Below are 19,544 nucleotides of genomic sequence, written 5' to 3'. Positions count from 1 at the left end.
AGACATAAGGTCCTAGACGACCCAACAAATACGAGTAACAGTGAAATTAGCTTGCCCCTCTCCGCTAGTACGCTGCTGCTGGCCTGTCCAATTCATTTCATTTACATATCTAAATATATTTGTTTTGCCCGCAACTTCCTTGTGCGCCTATTTTCGGTCAGTCGCCTATCGTTCTAAGCCGCACACTTGAATTTTCAACACACACACACAGAAATATACATATATACATACTTAAATAGATATATACACGTGAACCCAGACAGTCGGTTTAGCTCACCAAATTGGCATTTCGCTTTTGCATGCAAATTACTCGCCGGCTTGGCGCAATCATAAATTGTCCTCGTGAGTGGCGCGAGAAAAGCCAATAGGCGTTTCTACTACAACAATAAAGTCCGTTGTTAACGCTGTTCATTGACTTGTTGTCCGCAGCCCAAACAACAACAGGTAATCTAAACTCAACAATAGCGCTTAGCCTTAGCTTACTTCTGCTATAAAAGTCGTTTTCGTTTGTATAATGAAAAGAGAAATGGAAAATGAAAATAAATATTGTTTCCATGCTCTTTGGTAGTTAGTGCTTTAACACCATGGCAATGAAGCCGCTAACCAAATGTCACTCTAAACATTTTGTACAACAAGCGGCGAAAATTGGCATTAAAATATGGCTTTGAGGAGAACAAGCGGTTGTTTACTTCATACTACAGTATACCATTGGAACCATGGATGTAATGAGAGAAATGTAGAAATTCGAAATTATATATTAATGAATAGATTTTCATATTTTTCACTTTAATATCTTTGCACTGCCGCATTCATAATATAAATTCCTTTTCAAACTTAAAATTTAGGATTTAGAGGATATTTTGACACTTTGACCCAACTCAGCTTCTCCTAAATTTATCTCCGTAATAGCCTTTTTACACAAGAGCTAATTGATCAATTAACCGGCCTCTGCTCAATTAAAACGCTTATTAAGATCGTTTTACCATACAAAAGAAAATCTACATTAATTGTTAATTGAATTTTAATCGAACTGAAAATGAAATGCAACTCTGCGATAAAGACGTACCATATATGTACTTCGTCTGCGATTGGTTGAATTTTTTTATAAAAAAGCTACGGTAGATGTCGCTGCTAAAAAAATATCAATCAGCTGATGAAACTTACAAACTTCTTATGAAAAGCAAAAACAAAAATGCATAACAGCTGATCGGTTATCGAGTAGCCGGCATTGTGAAGAACAAAAACTGGTTTCTAAATCAAAATTTTAATCGATCAATTAATTTGGCTGTCTAAAAACGCTATAAAGAGATTTCGAATATTTTCCACAGAGCTACTCATTTATAATTTTTATACCCTGAACAGGGTATATTAAGTTTGTCACGAAGTTTGTAACACCCAGAAGGAAGCGTCGGCGGCCCCATAAAGTATATATATAAATGATCAGGATGTTGTACTGAGTCGATTTAGCCATGTCCGTCCGTCCGTCTGTCTGTCTGTATATATACGAACTAGTCCTTCAGTTTTTAAGATATTGTTTTGAAATTTTGCAGATGTTATTTTCTCTTCAAGAAGCTGCTCATTTGTCGGAACTGCCGATATCGGACCACTATATCATATAGCTGTCATACAAACTGAACGATGGGAATCAAGGGCTTGTATGGAAAACTTCCGCATTTTACTACATATCTTCACGAAATTTGGTTTGAGTTATTGTTCATAGAAATAATTTAATCTCCGAAAAAATTGTTCAGATCGGTTCACTATTGCATATACATAGCTGCCATACAAACCGAACGATCGATAATAATATAATCTCCGAAGAAATTTTTCAGATCGGTTAACTATATAACCTTAATGTTTCTAGCAAACAACCCGGCTAAAAAGAATTAGTAAAATGTTTTCTTTTTTTTACTTACTTTTTCTTACGTCTTTAGATTTGCTTAAACACATGGTTACTAAAAGAAATGCACCTGTGAAGGGTATATTAGCTTCGGTACAGCCGAAGTTAACGTTTTTTCTTGTTTTATTAATCAGAAATGAATTTCGTATGAATGAAGCATTATTGCATAAAAAATTACATTCAATAGATACTTTAAGTTGATACTTTATTATAAAATAGTACATTCAGGTATACATTTTCCTTAAGCACTCACGGACCGTGTGTTCGATATTTTCCGTTTTTAGCTTGGACATTCCATTGTATTTTTATCCACGTAATCCATGTAGACATACAATTATTTTCGCTGTAAGTGCGAGTTGGCAAAGCAACAGAAATTCTTATATGGACAAATGCAAGGAACATATATATTCATAGATATTTATACCATGAAAATGCTGAAATGAAATTACCACTTGGAAATAATTAGTTATAAAATTTAGTTTCAGAAGAGATTATTTAAATATAATACTTTGGTATATTTGATTATACCAGTCGATTGTATTTATACCAGTTATTATTATTGTATTATCGTTAGTCTCCAACTTTTGACTAATATATGAGCTTGAGTGATGAAACCTCTTTTTATTGTATCTTCTTATAAATATACCAGTGTGTTCGATTCGTCTCTCTTCAAGGTTTGTCAAGTCGAATACTGCTGATTGCCTCATTAAAGTGGTATAACCTCCTGTTTTTTATTATTTAATTATGTCAGTCTATTTGACTTATACCAGTTGTTTGTTTGATTCACTATTCTCTAAGCTTTGACGAATCGCTATCTCATTAAAGTGGTATAACCTCTCTCTATGATATCTCCATTAAATTGTACCAATCTATTTAATTTATACCAGTTTTTTTCGTTTCGCCACTCTCCAAAAATTTGGAGTCAACTAGCATTTTCCCACTGGGCGCACGCACTTATTGTAATATATATACATGTATGGACGAGTGTTATACCCCCGTGTAGCACGTGACTTGTTTGGCCAATTTTGGCTTTGCATATTTGTTTTTGTAGCCTCGCAGCAGCGTACGCCTGGTCAAATGAGCTAGCGCGTACGACTATGAGTATTTATGTGTGTGTGTGTTTGCTTATTGTTGTATATTTTGCTGCGGCGTTTTGCATTTATTTTGATCCGTTTCTTGTTTATACTGCAGTGTTTTTGTTGCTTTTGTTGTTGTACGTGTTTATAATAATAGAACGAGTGCAATTTTCGTCTCTCATCCCCCCTCGCATTCGGCTGCGTCGCTTTGTTTCCCCGCGTGGCGACTTAGCGCGTGTTAATGGTATTTCATCTTGTGGTTGCGAGCATGGATATTTTTAAATTTGTATGTTTGTATGTTGAATTTGCTGAATATGCGTGTAAATTCCCATTGCTTTGCATGTTTAGGGAATATATCACATATTTGCTACGTGTAAATGCTGGAAAAGAAAGAGTTGAGCAGTAAATATAATATATATAAAGGATAAATGGAGAAATTGTGTATAGAGAAAATGTCAGATATCTTACTGCTTGTTATTAGGTACAATATTTATATTTCTTCGATTTAAAGGACTTGAAGAAAGTTGTCGGAAAATGTAGAACATCATGGAATTTTTTGGAATTTTTCTTTTTGCTTTCGGTTTTAGGTCATAACTAAGGGTTTAGACCAGGTCTTCGAAAAGGTTTAACTTTAAGGATAGTCAAGATTTTAAAAAATATATTTTTTGTTTTTTTTTTTTTTTTGCATTTTCGTTAAGTGTAATATATTACAAATATTCTTTGAAGTTGATTCGATAATTACTTTTCGAGTTATTCGACAAATAACAAATAGCGCTCGGGCACTCCAACACGTTAGTTTGAAACTTTAAATTCGTTTTTCTCAAAACTATGTTTTTTAAACTGGTGACAACTGTAACTCGAAAACCGCTCAATATATTTTAATGGAATTTATACAGTTTTGAGAATACATAATAACTCTGTGCCTGATCGAAGCTTTTTATTTCATTTATGATATTTATTTTTATTTTTTATTTTTTTAAGACCATGTTTTTGACTTTTTCCCAAAAACCTAGAAACAATATTTTGTTAATTTTTGAAAAAAAAAAAACCAAAAAAGCTTCGATCAGGTCCAGGATTATCTATTTATAAAACTATTTTTTCTTATCCGATTGACTTTAGATGAATCTCCGAACACTTACGATTGTCACCGCAAGGACATAAACTGCTATAACTTTGGAAATTATATATATATTTTTTATTTTTCGTGTCTTCAAGTCAAAAAATTGTGTAATTATCCCATATTATTACTTTTGTAAAAAACATAATTTAATAGCAAAAAAAAACATGAAAATTATAATTTATTCATGTCTCTGACTACCCTTAACCCAATGAAATAGTTTGCAGAATCTGTGGTACCCTAACTTAATTTTTATGTATATCTGAAATTTTTATCTGTTATCGAATTTTTTTTTTACAAATATATATACTACATATATAATTAATTAATTTATTTTATCTCCTTTTACAGCTTATTTTACAAAATTTTCGAACGACAAACTTCGCCTCTACATCAACGACTTAAATTGTAACTGATTTGACAGCACGTATAAGGAAAAGGCCGCAATGTGCATTTGATACTCAATTGTGTGCTGTTTCCCAACTGATTAGTGGTAAGTTTACGCAAAAAGTTTAATTGGAAAAGAAATTTCAATTTTTTTCACATTTCTGTGCCACTTCCGCTAGCAACGAAGTTAAGTCCCTACTCATCCATATATATAAGATACCAATTACTTTCACTGCAAATTAAGTCGCATTCAGCGCACCTTTTGTGGGTCAACTGAACTTTGCTAATTCTTTGAAGACGTGTCTTAGCAGTCTTACCATTTGGTTACTTTAACTTATATTTTGCTGACTTTTCGCTTTTATTGGTGGAACTGTGGCATTATAAGGTGTCGGAGGGACAATGTATGTCTCCTTTCCTTAAATTCCTTATGTAATAGTGAAAAACACTTACTTACTTATGCATCTCATACACTCATGGTGCAGAAATACGCACACTTCATATTATATTTGCTTTGCTTCCCTCTACATCTGTAGCTGCCACTCCTCTGGCACTTTTCAGTTCTCTTCTTTACCGCCTTCAGCTACTCATATTGACCAGAAAATTGCATAAAACCGCTCAATGCCATTTAATCAATACAATACTTTAATTACCCATCCCTCAACTTGCGGCGCACGGCCTTCACGCTATGCCAGCAGACGAGTTGCCATCCAGTTCAGCGCTGTGCAGCTTCCTCTTTTATCAGCCGTTGTTGTTGAAATGCGAGAAGTGACTGCTAATACTGCAAGAAAAAAATGAAGTTTTTTTCTCAACAACAACAACAACAACAATAATAATACGAAGCATTGTAATAATATATTAACATAAAGCGCGTTGCTGCAGCAGCGGCAGAGGCGTTGAGCATGGCAGGTAATCAGCAAAGTTTTCTGATTTTAATTTCGCATTTCGCTTTTTCTGCTGTTGCTCCATACTCTACTTCTTCTTTCTGTGATTCGCCTTTGTTGCAATCGCATTTTTTTTCGTCTACTCCTGTCGCGCTTTAATTTAAGTCTTTTGCAGGAGGTAGCGAGTCTGTTGCCGAAATAAATTTCAGCTTTTACAAAATTGACGCTTTGGCTGTCATTTAAGCGAAATTTATAATGTTTGTTGTTGCTATTGTATTCGGCAACTTTTTTTGCTGCCTGCTTTGAGCCTTCGCTAGTGTTTACTCGCGTTGCCTTGTTTACCTTGGCCAATGAAATGCGCCGATTGCCGGTGTTTTTGCTGCTGCACAGTTTTGTCAGTTTTGCAATGAAGCACACACGCGCGCCTGCATATTTATATATAATAGAATATTAATATACATAAATACTTACAAACATACATACAGAAATTTCATATGAATCCTTCTCAGCTCCGCAAAAATTTGCTTTTTCTTCTGTTACTTTGCGCTCTTCAATTTTCTTTTGTTTGGCATGCAGCATTTTACTCACAACAAACATTTACCATGGTGTGTTGTTGTTGTTGTTGTTGCCATTGTTATGCTTACCTTTTTGCGAGTTTTTTTTGTGTTTACCCTTTTATTATATCAATATGTGGCAGCACTAGCACCAAAAGCGTTCAGCACACAAAAAGTCTCAGTTTTCCATTTAGTTATATATAAATAAAAACTCAAGTATATATATGTATAGGTGTGTGTGCTCCTGAATACTTCTGACACTTTGAGTGCTTATTTTGCTGCAAGCTTGAGCGTTTTTTGTTAAAAGCCTTCTTCTGCTTGTGTTGAGTGCAAGCTTTCTTTGTAAGCTTTAATTTTGTTTGCTCTCTACTTGAGCGCATGTAATTTTATGTTTTACTTCGTAAAAGCTTCTTTGCTTATGTTGCGCTGCGAGAGTGCAGAGCAAACTTTAATTTTCTTCGCTTTTAATTAAATCATAAAAGCATTCATGTTAAGTTGTTTTTTGCGAGAGGATTTTCTTTCTTGAAGCTCTGATAACAAAGTTCTTAAGAAATAATTTGCAATAAATTATGTGAAAATAATTGTTTGAGAGAGACAAACGATTGCTTTGGGATAGCTGTAGGTTGATATGGGAAAATCAGAATGTTTTTATTATTTATTGGAAATTACAAGTCGAGACTTTCCTCATATTCTTCATGTGAATGTCTTTAAAATTCTGGTGGCGACATTGAGCCAGATAGTTGGTTGGTGTTTTTTAATCTGAAAATGGCAAATAAGGCAACTTTGTAAACGTTTACTCTATTGGTAGTCGAAAACTCCACAATTTAAGTCGAATAATATGCAGTTTGCTCTAGAATCTGTAAACCGATCTTACTTCCTTTTTCAATTGTAAGTTTCAGGTTTCAATTTTCAATAGATTCCCTTGGATAACTTCAGATAAGACACCATCACCTTTCTTATCTCTTATTCAAATTTAATAAACATTGTTATAAGAGGACTCTTTACCTCTGCGTATACTCTTCTTCTAGTATCTGCCTATCATGGTACCTTATACAATTTCATGTACATAGGAAATGATTTGGTGGGGTTAAAGGTCATAAATTTGGTTTTTACTCTCTGCTGTGTGACCTGTGCATGCTATGAAACATGACTGACCTGCCGTCCCCGACTTTCATTAAAATACTGGAATTTTTAATCCTATAGGTTTTTTTTTTTTACAAAATAAAAATTTGGACAGAACCTTATACATCGGTCGAAAAAGATATTCAAAGCTAGTAACATAATTTTGGGAATCACAAAATCTTCCGAAGTTATATTTTTTTAGGGGTTAGGGTTTGTCAGGATTTTGAAAAAGATAAATTTTAATTTTTTTGCAGTTTCGTTAAGTTTAATATCTTTAAAATATTCTCCTATAATTACTTTTCGAGTTATTCGACAAATAACAAAGAACGCTCGGGCATTCCTAAACGCTCGGGTGAAACTTTAAATGCGTTTTTCTCAAAACTAAGGTTTTTTTTAACTGGTGACAACTGTAACTCGAAAACCGCTCAGTAGATTTTAATGAAATTTATACAGCTTTTAGAAAACATATTTTTTCAAAAATTTCGATTTTTTAAGACCAATTAACTGTCGATTTTTTTTTTCGAAAATCTAGAAAAATATTTCTTGAGGCCGTCATTTTGTTAATTTTGAAAAAAAAAAACAAAAAAACTTCGATCAGGCCCAGAATTATCTATTTCTTTTATTTTTTAAAACTATTTTTTCCTATCCAACTGAGTTTAGATGAATCTCCAAGGACTTATGATTGTCACCGCAAGCACCTTTTTTGGAACTGGGTAAACATAAACAGCTATAACTTTGGAATTATATTTTTTTTCAAACTTTCACGTTTTCAAGTCAAAACATCGTGTAATAATGCCTAATTATTACTTTTGTAAAATAACATGATTTAATAGCAAAACAAATACTGAAAATTTTCATTTTTTCGTATCACTGCCCAACCCTAACATCTTAAGAGAGTTTCGCATATGTTGTACTACCAGCAGTAGTAGCAGCTCTCTAAACTACAGCAAAATTTAGATTGTCGAGGAATGAATTATTTGCTACAAAGATTTATTTTTGGCAAATGATATTGTTGTAGTAATTTTTTATCTAATTTAAAATATTTGGTATTTTAGTGGTTCGCCTAGGCGTATGAGTAACGCCTTTTCTTGTTATTATTAATATTAAATTTTATATTAAAAAGCTTTATGATCCTATCCACTCCAAAACTCATTGTCTTAGCCCACTAAGTTAACCTCTAACTAACTGCCAAGCTAATAAATAAAAAGATGGCAATAAATAAATAACGCAAATACGCGTAACATCCAATACCGGAAAGCATTGATAAATCAATTGCGGTGTGGCATGAGTATAAAGCACACGACACCCTAAGCTATATATCCATTCACAAAAAAAAAAAGAAAAAGAAAGTGCTTCCACTCAAATGTGTTGCGCTTTCACTCAAGTGAAGCGCATGCGGCTCGCACAACACACAATACACATTCCTTTGCATGTCCTGCGCTATCAACGCACAGCGACTGTGCCACAACGAATGGGGCATGCAACGGAATTTAGTATCCGCGAAACATTCAATACAAACGGTACAAACGACGCAAACGACGAGCAAGTCAAGCGCGCGCGCCAGCACTGCTTACATGCTGGCCACAACCGAGACAGTCAGCCAGCCAGCCAGCCAGCCTATACACAACTAGCAGAAATAATGTAGAAAAAAAAGAAAAGAAATAATAACAACAACAAAAAATGTGACAAGTGTATAAGAAATTTTTGTGTATGTGTATTTAAAAGCGTGCAAAAGTGTATGAGTATTTGTGTGTGTGTTAATATATAAAAGTGTGTGTATATACATAAAAGGAAGCAATGAAAATATGAAGGCAAATAAATGTATAACAACAACAAAAAAAAACGTATGAGGCAAAATAAAGGAGGCTGAAATTGAAATTTTTGTTGCTCGCTTTGAGTTGAGTTGAGCTGTGTTAATATGTGTATATATGTATTTGAAATTGAATTATATATATATGTATATACATAATATATGTATAGTGTTTCAAAATTATTTAAAGAAAACAACTATTATATATATACCTATGAGTTCTATGTGTTGTGTTCTTTTATTGTGCCAACATCACATTAATCAGCTGAGGCGAAAAATGCTTGTCTTTACTTGTGTGTGTCCAAACATACATATATGTATATATGTATGTATAAGTTAGTATGTAATTACAGGTGTAACTGTAATGCGGACAGACGCACAAAAGGACTGTATGTAAGAGAGTAGAAGAAGAGCAGCAGCAGAGGAGGCGTTTATTAGAATTTGAGCGAAAGTAGCGTCGTGCGTTGTTGATTAGCTAAGCCTCAGAGACACGCACAACGGTTTTTATATAAAACTATATATATATATATACATGCTTGTAAATATTATATATTTATATATATTTATATGTATATATCTATTCAGGTATGTTTGTTATAATCACCGTTCGCAACTGTAAGTAGTGTGAATTTAGTTTATTTGAATTGATATATACAAGCAGAGGTAGGCGTGCTGATTTAGTGGCAAGTATTAATGGCTACCGCAATCATAAAATATTTGGCAGTATAAATTATACATAATATTATTTTGCTTTAAATGTGCTCTATGCATGCATGTATAACTGTTTATATACAGAGGAAATACTCATACATATCCACAGCGATATACAATATTTTATACGGGAATTGGCTATTTATTGAGCTATAAAGAATGAAATATACTGAAAGCTTTCTTTTATTGGCTTGAAATATCAATAAAAATAGCATAAAGTGCTACAAAAATCAAAATTTTTATTGAAAAAAAAAAATACTTTTTTTCCTCGCTTTAAACCGCTATGCATCTAAAATCCATACTAAAAGTCCAGGTTGAGGCACTATTAAGCTCTTAATATATACCCACTCCCAAATATACAACCATTTATACTTTTTTATCCACACACAACCACTTTTCACCATCTCATCTCTACCTTAAAACCTCCAAAGTTTTTATTTTTCCTCATAACACTATCATCCATCCATTCAAGCACTTTCTTGCGCCTTTTCGCCTGTTTAACTTTTGCCTTTGCACGCTTTTAAGCATAAAGAAATGAATACCGTGTTCCACGCTCGCTCAATGTTATGAATATTTAATGCATTTTAATAAAACATCAAGCTGCAGACAATAAGCGCTTTCCGCACGGATTTCACTTGTACATTAAAATGCTTGCGTACACGTGTGTCCGTAATTACTTAGTAAGTAGACGCAGCCTAGCAAAAGTGTTGGCAGCAAAATTGTTATAATTCTGTTGTCTACAGAATATCTTGTAGACATTTTAATTACATGCGTGTGCTGGCGTGGGAAGTGCTAGTTTATAGGGTTGTATATGATATGTCTTATTAAATTGTGTGTGTTGCCATGGCGTATGAGTTACCTGTAATTGTGTTTGTCAGTTGATTGTTGCGACAAATTGTAGTATTGAAAACCATTTAATGCTTTTGCTTAATGTGTAGCGCGTGTCACAAAAATAATGGTGGGTGTGTCAGTGTATAGGTAGTCAAATAATTACTGTCTTTTTATGGTATATTCAAGTAAATTTATAAGCTTTATTTATAGTGTTGAATTTAATATAACAGTGGAATTAAATTGCTGATAATTTCCAATAAATTCAAACTCTTTTGGTAATTGGAATTTTTTGAAACCATATTCACTTATTTAGAAAGCTTAGCTGAGGGCAAAGGAGTAAGCAAGGTCCATGTAAAATATTTAGAATAATGGTTTTAGGACCTATATTTTAGTGCTTAAGCGGTTAGGGGTAGTCAGAGACACAAAAAATGTAAATTTTCAGTAATTTTGTGTTTACTATTAAATCATGTAATGGAATTATTGCACAATATTTTAACTTGAAGTCACGAAAATTTGATAAAAAACGTTTTAATTTCCAAAGTTATAGCTGTTTGTGTTGACCCAGTTCCTAAAAAAGATCCTTGCAATGACAATCATAAGTCCTTGGAGATACATCTCAAATCAATCGGATAAGTAAAATTAGTTTTATAAATGGATAATCCTGGACCTGACCGAAAATTTTTGTTTTTTTTTCAAAACTTAAAAAAATGTCGGCCTCAGGAAATTCTTGCTGAATTTTTGGGAAATAATCCAGAGTTAATGGGTCTTTATAATCGAAATTTTTTAAAAACAAAAAAAGCTTCGATCTGGCCAAGTATAATTATATATTCTAAAAATCATAGCTGAAAGCTGTAGAAATTTCATTAAAATCTGCTGAGTGGTTTTCGAGTTACAGTTGTCACCAGTTAAAGAAAGTTTTGAGAAAAACGCAATTAAAGTTTCATCCGAGCGTTTCGGGGTGCCCGAGCGCTCTTTGTTATTTGTCGAATAACTCGAAAAGTAATTATAGGAGAATATTTTAAAGATATTAAACTTATCGAAAATGTAAAAAATTGCTTTTTTTTTTAAATCCAGACCACCCCTAACCCCTTAAGTCCAAAAAATTTTTTTTTTTTTTTAAACATTAGATTTTAGAAAATTAGCTATAAATTACATTATCTACTCGTATTCCTGTATGAGTCTATTTTAGCGTGGTTTCGGTTTAATTTGTGCCAATTATTCGGCTATAATAGTTGTTGAAATATGCTACATTCCAGACTTCCAAATATTTTGATATCAAAACTGTCTTAAAGTGGGCCTCATAATCGCTCGCGCATGGAAATAATGAAGGAAACAAGACCGTTTTAATAAATATTTATAGACACTCCTAAAACTATGAAAAGTTTAAAAATGAAATTTATAATATTTATTTTTTAGATTTCTTAAAGACATTATTTGTCATTCAATTAACAAAAATATTCGAAGGTAAAATATGCAATTTAAGAAATATTCCTGAGTTTTCAAACCATCTTTTACTGTCAATAAAAACTCACATTTCTTATAGTTCTTTCCGTCTCCTTATATTTTCTTATCATTCGCACTTAATCATATGCGAAAAATTGTGCAGAAAGACACATTCTTCGCTGGCGCTTAGTTAGCTACACTGTTATCTGTCTCATAATTTCGCACGCAGACAACAGCGCGCTTTCCTTCATAGTGTCTATCGCTTCATCTTCATTATTGTTATGCGTACATTTCGTCAAGCATTAGACTGGTCATATCCTTTATTAAACTAATTTCCAGCGAACTAAATTTCTGCCGCGGGAGGCCTGCTGGATAACAAGTAGGAGACAGAGCGTGTCAACTGTTGGCTGTCGATGCCTGAAATGTTGGCACACACACACACATACAATGAAGTTAATTGAAGCTCACATAGCTACATATCTACTAGTATGCATGCAAATTTATTGTGCTTTTGTGTGGTACTCAAAGAGCAACTGTCTACATAATATCTATAATGCTTATATATTAGTAGGCATGTATGTTAGTTTGTTTGTGTTTTACACGTGTTTGCTAACATTATGATTTTATGCCTTCATTTACATAATTAACGACACTTTTGTTACGCACTGCGTCTCCCAGTAAGGTGTGATAATTCATAGACAATTCATTACATTAGACGGTTTGTAGGTGTTCGATGTAATTTAATTATTTAAAATTTAAATTTTACTAAAGTGGGATTTTAGTTAATTTTTTTAGGTAGAATTAATGAAAAGCTGCCTAAATTAAAATTTCATAGAAAACAATTTTAATTTTAATTTTAATTTTAATTTTAATTTTAATTTTAATTTTAATTTTAATTTTAATTTTAATTTTAATTTTAATTTTAATTTTAATTTTAATTTTAATTTTAATTTTAATTTTAATTTTAATTTTAATTTTAATTTTAATTTTAATTTTAATTTTAATTTTAATTTTAATTTTAATTTTAATTTAATTTAATTTTAATTTTAATTTTAATTTTAATTTTAATTTTAATTTAATTTTAATTTAATTTTAATTTTAATTTTAATTTTAATTTTAACTTTAATTTTAATTTTAATTTTAATTTTAATTTTAATTTTAATTTTAATTTTAATTTTAATTTTAATTTTAATTTTAATTTTAATTTTAATTTTAATTTAATTTTAATTTTAATTTTTAATTTTAATTTTAATTTTATTTTATTTTATTTTATTTCAAATCAGCTTAACGGTGTATACGAGTACCACAACTTGAAGTAAAACCTCTAATTTATTGCCTTCCAACAAAATATTTTATTTTTTTTAATTTTAATTTTAATTTTAATTTTAATTTTAATTTTAATTTTAATTTTAATTTTAATTTTAATTTTAATTTTAATTTCAATTTTAATTTTAATTTTAATTTTAATTTTAATTTTAATTTAATTTTAATTTTAACTTTAATTTTAATTTTAATTTTAATTTTAATTTAATTTTAATTTAATTTTAATTTTAACTTTAATTTTAATTTTAATTTTAATTTTAATATTAATTTTAATTTTAATTTTAATTTTAATTTTAATTTTAATTTTAATTTTAATTTTAATTTTAATTTTAATTTTAATTTTAATTTTAATTTTAATTTTAATTTTAATTTTAATTTTAATTTTAATTTTAATTTTAATTTTAATTTTAATTTTAATTTTAATTTTAATTTAATTTTAATTTTAATTTTAATTTTAATTTTAATTTTAATTTTAATTTTTAATTTTAATTTTAATTTTATTTTATTTTATTTTATTTCAAATCAGCTTAACGGTGTATACGAGTACCACAACTTGAAGTAAAACCTCTAATTTATTGCCTTCCAACAAAATATTTTATTTTTTTTAATTTTAATTTTAATTTTAATTTTAATTTTAATTTTAATTTTAATTTTAATTTCAATTTTAATTTTAATTTTAATTTTAATTTTAATTTTAATTTTAATTTTAATTTTAATTTTAATTTTAATTTAATTTTAATTTTAACTTTAATTTTAATTTTAATTTTAATTTTAATTTTAATTTTAATTTTAATTTAATTTTAATTTTAATTTAATTTTAATTTTAATTTTAACTTTAATTTTAATTTTAATTTTAATTTTAATATTAATTTTAATTTTAATTTTAATTTTAATTTTAATTTTAATTTTAATTTTAATTTTAATTTTAATTTTAATTTTAATTTTAATTTTAATTTTAATTTTAATTTTAATTTTAATTTTAATTTTAATTTTAATTTTAATTTTAATTTTAATTTTAATTTAATTTTAATTTTAATTTTAATTTTAATTTTAATTTTAGTTTTAATTTTAATTTTAATTTTAATTTTAATTTTATTTTATTTTATTTCAAATCAGCTTAACGGTGTATACGAGTACCACAACTTGAAGTAAAACCTCTAATTTATTGCCTTCCAACAAAATACCAATCAAAGCCAAAGAACTTTGTGCTCTGTGCTCTCTCTGCCACTGGGAGTGCACACCTTCCTTTATCATCGCACACATTTCGCATTTTGTAGTTGGCTAATTAATCAAATCAAACACCCACATTTGTCTGCCGTCAAATCCGCTATTAACCTTCTTGGAGTGAATTACTTAATTAGGGCTGCCGCTGCCGCGACGCTGCACATGTGTGCTTTGTGCGCTATTCTACCGTTACTTGCCTTGCAGCTGTGTGCTGCTTACCAAGCGATTTACGAGCATTTGCCGCAATTATTCCAGCTTTTTCGCTATTGTCTACCAATTTTTACTTGCCATTTTACAACTTTGGCACACACACACACACTGACAAGCACTTGTAGTCATATAAGCTTGCCTCTGTGTGTGTGTGTGTGTGTTCGGCTTCCCGGTAATTGCAATAAGTGCAATCGATCGCATTTTGGTAAATAGTTGCATTGTTCTACTTTCGAATGTGCACCGCAACGGGCAAAGCATTTGAGCGGTGGTGAGAGAGCAGTGAAGACCGTTAAGCGGCAGTAAGGAGTGGAGAAGCAGAGTGGGGGTTGTGGTTATGTAACGATTTTCAAACGATTCACACCTCAACAAAAACAAATTTACAACTTTTGCTCTTTACAACTTGTAACGGTGCTGTGTCTGCATTTTAACTCACGCGCAGAGCTGTGCTCGCATATATGCGTGCGTGCGTGTGTGTGTGTGTTTTTGTGAAGTTTTGCACTTTTTACTCAACTTCGATAGCTATTAAGAGAGATTTGTGTTTTATTCGAATACTCTTCACACTTAAATATCTATTACTAGGGGGGCACTCAAAGTTTGTGCACTCTGTGGCGTTGGCGCTGTAAATAAGCTAAACTTGCAGTGGCCCAATTACTGTTACTTTTTGTTATTGCCGAGGTCATTGGTGGGCAATAATGATAGAGGAAATCAAATTGGAGGTAGAATTTGGTTTGGAACTTGTTTTATTTCTATTCCAAAAAATTGTTTTATTTAAAGTAACTGCGAGTATATAGAGACATAAATATTACAGTCTGAGACATGAAAGGCTTCATATACATTGAATAAATAATATTTTTTGTTGAGTAAAATATTAAAAATTCGAAATTTATAAAAAAAAGCTCTAAAATGTTTTTATAGGGTTGCCACCAGTGGGAAAATTATTATTTTTATATTTCTTTAAAAGCTTCAGTAAATATTACTACGATTTAGTAGGCTTTCAGTACTTTCTTAACTATAGTACTTTTAACTAGGGTTGCCACTTATTGTAATTTTCCACTTCAATTGATTAAAATTATTTTTTATTTAAATCAAATTTTAATACGTCCAAGCGATAAAAATGCTTAAAAATATATTTATTTATATATTAGGTTGGCAAATATCCCCCTTCCGATTTTTTCCTATTTATTCAATGCTTTATAGTGTAAAAGTGTTAAGTTCAAATATGCGCCGTTTTGCTCGATAATCTGTTTCCATCTAGACGGCAAATTCATAATACCTTCATCCTTATTTGCGAAAATCTCAGACATCTACTTTTCACAAGCCTGTTTTGAGTTCAACTTTACACCACCAAGGTCGTTCGCCAAGGACATGAACAGTTAATCACTTGGCACCTTGTCCCGGATATATGGTGGATGCGATAAACCTCCCATCTGAGCTTCCGTAGCTTCTGACGAGTCATCAACGAAGTGTGTGGTCTGGGTTTGTCCTGGTGGAACATTACACCATTCCTGTTGTCCCATTCTGGACGCTTCTGGTCGATCGCCTGCTTCAAGCGGTGGATTCGTAGTGTATGACTCCTTTCCAATCCCACCAAAACACCCAGAAAAACCTTCCTGGCAGTCAATAACGGCTTGGGGACTGTTTGGGACGATTCACCGGACTTCGACCACGACCGTTTTCGCTTGATATTGTCGTATGTGATCCAGTTTTCGTCGCCAGTCACCATGATGCCACATGCCGGTCTAAATCGATGTTTTCCATGATTTGATCGGTATTCGTCGTCACAGGTCTTCCGCCGGCTGGCTTATCCGTGGCGTCGTTTTCACCCGCTCTGAATCGTTGAAACCATTCCTCCGCAGTCCGAAGTGATAGAAAAGTTTAAAATAGCGCGAATTTCGGCGTTAGCGAACTTCATGTTTCCACGTCTATAACTGTTGAACGCAATATGAAAACTAATCATGTCATGCATAGCGATGTTTTGTGGGTTATGCCAAGACCTTTCAAAGATGTATAGTATTGCCAGATACGAGCTATGTAACGCTTTGTACATAGCCGCGAAATTTTGTGTTATGCCCTGGTCGAAAAGTTCGATTTATGGAAGGAGATTTCTATGAAAGTTGCTTTCTATTGTCTCTTCAAGAGTTCGAGTTATGGAGAACTTCGAGTTATAGAAGAAAATTTCTATGAAACTTGTTTTCTAAACGCTATTGTCAATACACAAGTTCGAGTTATGGATATCTTCGAGTTATGAAAGTTCCATTGTATTTTAAATCAGGGTTGCCACATAATTAATATTTTATAATTATTAATATTAAATATGTCATTTAAGTAAAGATTTATTTTTTTTTTAATCATTAATGACAAAAATAATTTTAAACCGCGTTGCTACCCAGTACAAAACAAAAATGACTGCCATCACCTGTTTGTCTGTTGCGCAGTTTAAAACTGTCACTCACACACGAAGGACTAAAAATGAATAATGAATATCTCATTATGACAATGTGCAATGCAGTTTATTTGAAAGCTTTTACGGTGACATTTCGGTCGCTTTAAATGCACACACACACACATACACACGCCTGTCAACTTGCCGTCAAAGTGGCTGTATAACGGTGCACTTTGTAATGCAATTTCACGCCATTGTCATAACGCCACTTACATTATGTACATAAGTCAGTTAGTAGCTATATATATATACAGTTATATAGCGCAGTTTCGCAATACCACTGCAGTGTAATTACATTTGCGGTGCGATATCAAAGGCCTTGCCACATAACTGTGCAAAGGAAAGTGAGCATAGCTGGCTGTGTGTATGTGTGCATAGGAGTCATATATGCTTGTTTTTATGGTTATATATAACCGTAAGTAACTATAACATCCGCCTCACAAAGCGACGAGCACAAAATGTAGAGTACCGCCTAATGAGATCAGTTTCGCTTCCTTACTTTTGCCCATAATAAATACTGGCGCAGCAAAACTTTCAACTGTCGCAGCGTTTATTGTGTTGTTGTTTTTTGTATTGTAGCAGCTATTTTTGTCGCTACCATAGTTGTTGGCGCTGTCATGTACGCGATCTGCATTAAAAATGTCACTCAATAAAAGTGACAAAGAGCGCGCGCCACATAACGGGAAGTAACACATATACATACATATGAAGACCTCTCTCTGTGTGTGTTAGTGAGGAAGTAAGGACGCGCAACTTCGTACAAAAGTAGAACGCACGCGCCGCTTATCAACGTCGCGCAGCAGTAGCCAGCAAAGTTCACAATGAAAGTTTCACAGCGCGCGCGCGTGCGAATTCGTGTCCTGTCCTCTTCCGTCCTTCCTTTTAGTTTTGTGATATTTTCATTTCATGATTTTCGTGTGCTCACGAATTTTGAAAGACGTTGTCATGCGCTGACAGCTGTTCGCTGCTGCTGCTAAGCGCTAGCTGCAAGCCTGGCACTCAATTTTTTGCCGAAGTTTTTGACCGTAATTTAACAACTTCGCTGCGCAGTTGTTGTTGTTGTTGTTGTACTGCGGAGAAAAAATATTTATAAAATTTTGCGAAACTAAATAATAGAGATACAGCGAGTCGCCATTTGTTTGCATTGCTCGAGACGTGTCGCGCGGCTGTAATGTATTGCTGGCAGGTGTTTGACAAATATCACTCATACGCCATGACATACCTAGTAGAGGCAAGGGAACACGCAATATGCTCATAAATAAACAGTGAAGAACAGTGAGCGCAAAATTTGATTTGCTCAGCTGCAAGCAATGAAATTTTATTAAAATAAAACATAAAAAAAAATTCTTAAAATATATTTGCATTGCGAAAGTGGTAATATGAAGGAGGAATATAAAGGAAAAAATATTTTAAAATATATTAAAAAAAAAAAATAAAAAAATTATGTTAAAAAGAAAATATCAAAAATTATAAAAAGGAAATATAAAAATTAATGCGCTCAGCTTGCTACTTCATATCTTATCTACCGCCATTCGCAGGCGTGTATACACAAATCTACTGTGTCAGCTGAATTTTCTCAACAGGATTTATATTCATTTTAATTTTTTTTCTCCTTTCATGCGCTCTTCTTACGCATTCACACACACACTTATACACACAAATACACACGCGCCAGTCTGAAATTTCATATTCGTTTATTTGGCGTTGACACCTAATACAGTTGCCAGCAGACAAGCGACAGCAGCCTTGACGACAGGCAAACAGACAATGGCGACAACACTGTGCGGTTGTGTGTAACTGTCGACTTGGCAGAAACTTGCACGGATTTGCCAGCTGCACATAATCTGATATTTATATTACTAGGGAGGTGTGTTTGCCTGTGTGTTGACGCAACGAGGTGTTGGCATACAAACAAGCTCATCAATTAACACTTAAATGCGTGTATCTGTGTGGCACGTGAAGAGTTATTGGTTTTTCTGTGTACTTTTGTTAATTTTTTTCGGTCTCAGACTTGCTTTTATTTAAATTTTTTATTCAAAGTTAGGTGGGTTTCAAAATTTCAATATTCGATGTCTACAGCAAGACCTTTTTTTTTTTGAACACGTCCAGGGAGATGAGTTGCCAACGGCTGAGTTTTCGGAATTTTTAAATAAATATTTCATAAAATACTATTTAAATATATATCTTTGACACGCTGAATTGTTGTGAGATATATGATTGTATATATTTAAAATAATATCTAAAAATACCCTTGTTTTTAGCCTCTGATATCCACATAACCCCTTAAGTAACTCACCGGTTTCATATATAGCTTTAAATAATTTTTTGTTAAAAGCGTATTAATGTCCAATAAATAATCTCCTAGACTACTCGAAAATATCGTCTGATGCGTTCTACAATAATCTACAATGTTGCGCAGCCGGTTAAGCTGAACCACTTGAATCATTCTTTACCATAAGCTGACCCAAGTAGTATTTCTACGAAGCTACGATTAGCTTCTCTAAGTGTTATT

General features: G+C 32.1%; 2 protein-coding genes across 6 annotated transcripts in view; one reads left to right on the top strand and one right to left on the bottom strand.

The window, feature by feature from the left end:
- LOC105218112 (uncharacterized) overlaps positions 1–19,544 on the top strand; it is a 207,388-nt gene that overhangs the window by 101,327 nt on the left and 86,517 nt on the right. For 2 of the 3 annotated variants that reach the window (XR_008469966.1, XR_008469965.1), the window contains exon 1: positions 8,213–8,745. The gene's annotated coding sequence lies outside the window, so the exon portion shown is untranslated. Of the gene's footprint in view, positions 1–4,444; positions 4,587–8,212; positions 8,746–19,544 lie in introns of those variants that run through there. The other variant, XR_008469967.1, reaches the window with a different exon arrangement.
- Positions 1,974–19,544, bottom strand: part of LOC105218430 (tRNA:m(4)X modification enzyme TRM13 homolog) — a 793,174-nt gene continuing 775,603 nt past the window's right edge. For all 3 annotated transcript variants that reach the window (XR_008469969.1, XR_008469970.1, XR_008469971.1), the window contains 2 exons: positions 4,935–5,258; positions 1,974–3,356 (listed from right to left, as the gene is read on the bottom strand). The gene's annotated coding sequence lies outside the window, so the exon portion shown is untranslated. The remainder of the gene's footprint in view (positions 3,357–4,934; positions 5,259–19,544) is intronic.

This window comes from Zeugodacus cucurbitae, chromosome 2, assembly GCF_028554725.1.
Source record: "Zeugodacus cucurbitae isolate PBARC_wt_2022May chromosome 2, idZeuCucr1.2, whole genome shotgun sequence".
In the NCBI taxonomy this organism is placed as follows: domain Eukaryota; kingdom Metazoa; phylum Arthropoda; class Insecta; order Diptera; family Tephritidae; genus Zeugodacus; species Zeugodacus cucurbitae.
This window is presented reverse-complemented; position numbering and strand designations above follow the sequence as displayed.